This window comes from Lucilia cuprina, chromosome 2 (genome assembly GCF_022045245.1).
Source record: "Lucilia cuprina isolate Lc7/37 chromosome 2, ASM2204524v1, whole genome shotgun sequence".
Taxonomy (NCBI): domain Eukaryota; kingdom Metazoa; phylum Arthropoda; class Insecta; order Diptera; family Calliphoridae; genus Lucilia; species Lucilia cuprina.
Genome location: NC_060950.1, coordinates 7,253,934 through 7,257,708, shown reverse-complemented (window position 1 = coordinate 7,257,708; position 3,775 = coordinate 7,253,934). Strand labels below are relative to the sequence as shown.

The following is a 3,775-nucleotide window of genomic DNA, read 5'->3' as shown; positions in this document are numbered from 1 at the left end:
GACTATAGACTAGACTATAGACTAGACTATAGACTAGACTATAGACTAGACTATAGACTAGACTATAGACTAGACTATAGACTAGACTATAGACGAGACTATAGATTAAACTGTAGTCTAGAATCATGTTATATGTGGAGAATTAAGTACGAGATATTAATCTTAGTTTTTGGAATCCAGGCTATTGCTTTTGTTCAAAATTACTATTTACTATTACAGATATGTTTGTATACATGATTTTAACCTTGTTTTAATATATTTTATAAATAAATACGCACGTATTAACAATATTTGCTAATTGCGTATAGATGTTTTAATTAACTATTCAATACATTCAGTATAAAACAATAAAAACAACAACAGTAAACAAAAAAAAAAATATTGGAATACAATGCGAATAAATTGTAAATTATTAAAAAAAAATAATGTAAAAAAATGTACATAAATATGTATTTATCAAATTATCATTAAATTAGATTGATTTAATTTTGATTGTTGTTAAAAAGATAAATACTTAAATATTTGTTATAAATAAATGAACAATTTATCAATATTTTAAAAATGTTGTATCAAATTTAAAAATTTTTAATGCAAAATGAAATTCTGATAATAATGTTAATAAATTCGTGGAAAATATATTTGAAATAAATTCATTTATTCTTACCTTCTCAATTTCATCATCTCCTTGAATGAAAGCCCCTTCATTCAGTCAATTTAATTCACATATTAACCCTGTTTATTGAGCGTAAAAAAACGCACTAATTTTTTTGTTTTTGTCGATGATGGGACGTGACTGGATTTTCTAAAAATAAAAAAAAATTAATTGAATTGTTTGTTTGTTAATAAATTTACAAATAAATAAATTAACAACAATCAAGTAAATTATAGAATTAAAAATGGACAATAAAAAAAATTTAAATGAATTAAAGTCAAAGTATAAATGTTATTAATTAAATAACTTTTCTTTACATTTAAAAAGTTAAAAATTAAGTGAACTGTTTTTTAAGTAAAATGTATCCTTAAGGCTTTAACAGTATTGCATATTTACCATAACCATCAGATATCCTTATCTAGATTCCATTTTAAAATCAAAATTGCATTGTCATAATTTAAATTTATTTCTCTGATAACTAAAAGTTCCCAAAAGTATACAATATCCCCTAGGTTTTAAATTTTTTTCTAATTTAAACTCGCAAATTTTATAACTCCTTGTGTCACTTCCCCACGGTATTTTGATTAATGACTAAATAATCTTAGTATTTAAACAAAATATGTATTTATGTATAAGAGTGTGCAAAGCCTGTCATTTATAAATTTATTACCCAAACACAACACAAATCTCTTCTGTACTTATTTAATAAACAAAAAAAAAATAATAAACATTTGTGTTTTTTTCTACTGTTGTTTCAAACTGAATTGAATAAGAATACCCAACAGAGACAGAGAGAGAACAAACCACATTTCAAATTTATCTTGAAATATGTTTGAAAAATTATATTTTTGCAAAAATTTGACAGACATTTGTCACATTCTAAAACATTGGAAGCTTTAGAGTTAAAGATAAATCACAAAATAACCAGAATTTGGTGTTTTGAAAAGGAATAATAATAAAAAGCCAAACAAATGTCAAATTATGTATTTAAACAGGAGTTAAGAAGTTTGAGAGAATTATTAAGAAAAAGTGATATAATGATAAATTTAGGAAAATTCGCAGGTGAAATATTATTATAAAAGTTGTTAATACTGGAATTTATATGATTTTAAGATGATAAACATAATATGCTTAATAAACTGAACAATTAAAAATTATTAAAAATTTAAATGAGAATTTATATTAATCATACGTCAAGTTGTACTTTAATATATTCTCATATATTTTGAAGTCAAAATACGAAGCAAAATATATTTTACCGGTATTTATGTTGGAATGAACGCAGGATTTACATACTTATGCATATCTAGTGCAGTTCTTGTTCCGTTCTAGTTCAGTTCTAGTTCTAGTAGGATTTACATACTTATGCATATCTAGTTCAGTTCTAGTTCAGTTCTAGTTCTAGTTCTAGTTAAGTTCAGTTCTAGTTCAGTTCTAGTTCAGTTCTAGTTCAGTTCTAGTTCAGTTCTAGTTCAGTTCTAGTTCAGTTCTAGTTCAGCTCTAGTTCAGTTCTAGTTCAGTTCTAGTTCAGTTCTAGTTCAGTTCTAGTTCAGTTCTAGTTCAGTTCTAGTTCAGTTCTAGTTCAGTTCTAGTTCAGTTCTAGTTCAGTTCTAGTTCTAGTTCAGTTCTAGTTCAGTTCTAGTTCAGTTCTAGTTCAGTTCTAGTTCTAGTTCAGTTCTAGTTCAGTTCTAGTTCAGTTCTAGTTCAGTTCTAGTTCAGTTCTAGTTCAGTTCTAGTTCAGTTCTAGTTCAGTTCTAGTTCTAGTTTAGTGCAACTTTAGTTCTAGTTCAGTTCTAGTTTAGTTCTAGTTCAGTTCTAGTTTAGTTCTAGTTCGGTACTAGTTTAGTTCAGTTCTAGTTTAGTTCAAGTTTAGTTCTAGTTCAGTTCTGGTTATTAAGCTTTTATACATAACTTTATATACAACAACAAAAAGCTTTAATAGATTATTTTTTTCTCACAAAATCTTTCTGTAAATCGTGTACAATTTTTTAACAGCATTATTATCACTATTATTATTTTAACATTCGAAGACAACTTTAATCATTTTTCCTCATTTTTATTTTTTTGCAATTCACTCTCATGACTTTTGTTTCTGGAATTAAGCAAAGTTATTATTAATACAATACAGTTTCAATTGTTTGCATATTGAACTTATTTTAACACGATTATTTTTTATAGTTTTTCCCATATTTGCTTACTGTAATTGTTGTTAAATATTTAATTTAATTAAAGGAAAGAAGATGGTGAAAATAATAAAATATTTAACTGTTTAAACAGTTAACATGCAAACAGTAGTTTATTAAATTTGTTTTTCATTTATCAATAATTTTTTTTTATTAATCAACAATTATTTTTAAAATATTAATTAGTTAATGCTGTTATTGTTATTATTGTTTTTTAATTTACTTTACAAGTAGCAGCAGCAAAAATAATATTGAAAATTAATTGTCATTACAATCAATAAATAAAAATAAATAATCCAAAGCATTCATTCATCAGAGCGGCATCATTAAAATATCAGAGGCGTAATACTCAAACTCACAGACTGTCATGACACAAGCACGTTTACATAAAGTTATAGACGTTGTTAGCAGTCTGTATTCTGTGGGTAAATGACACGATCAATTAGCTTTGGGTTGTTGTGGTTTTTATAAATGTTTACAGAAGAAAATATTGAAATATATTGCTTATAAAATTAACTTTTATTACATTGACTATTTAAGTCTCTAAGTTTATAGAGTAACATTTATAAATTTCAATTGTGATTAATAATATTTAATTAATTCTTTATGGATTTAAAAGTCGATAATCTTTTCCGCATTTAAATATCAAACGGTTTATTTTCACCATTTATACTCATTAATTGTTAAGTTTATTTATATCATTTAGTGTCTGCAGATCAAATTAGTTGGTAAACAACATGAGTAGAACCTTTAGCTTTTTAATGTTGAGTTCCAGTTCAATTCTAGTTCAGTTCTAGTTCAGTTCTAGTTCAGTTCTAGTTCAGTTCTAGTACAGTTCTAGTTCAGTTCTAGTTCAGTTCTAGTTCGGTTCTAGTTCAGTTCTAGTTCGGTTCTAGTTCAGTTCTAGTTCAGTTCTAGTTCAGTTCTAGTTCAGTTCTAG

General features: G+C 25.5%; 1 protein-coding gene across 2 annotated transcripts in view; it reads right to left on the bottom strand.

Annotated features, from left to right (window-relative positions):
• Nucleotides 1-3,775, bottom strand: part of LOC111682340 (location of vulva defective 1) — a 94,152-nt gene that overhangs the window by 45,999 nt on the left and 44,378 nt on the right. The window lies entirely within an intron of this gene.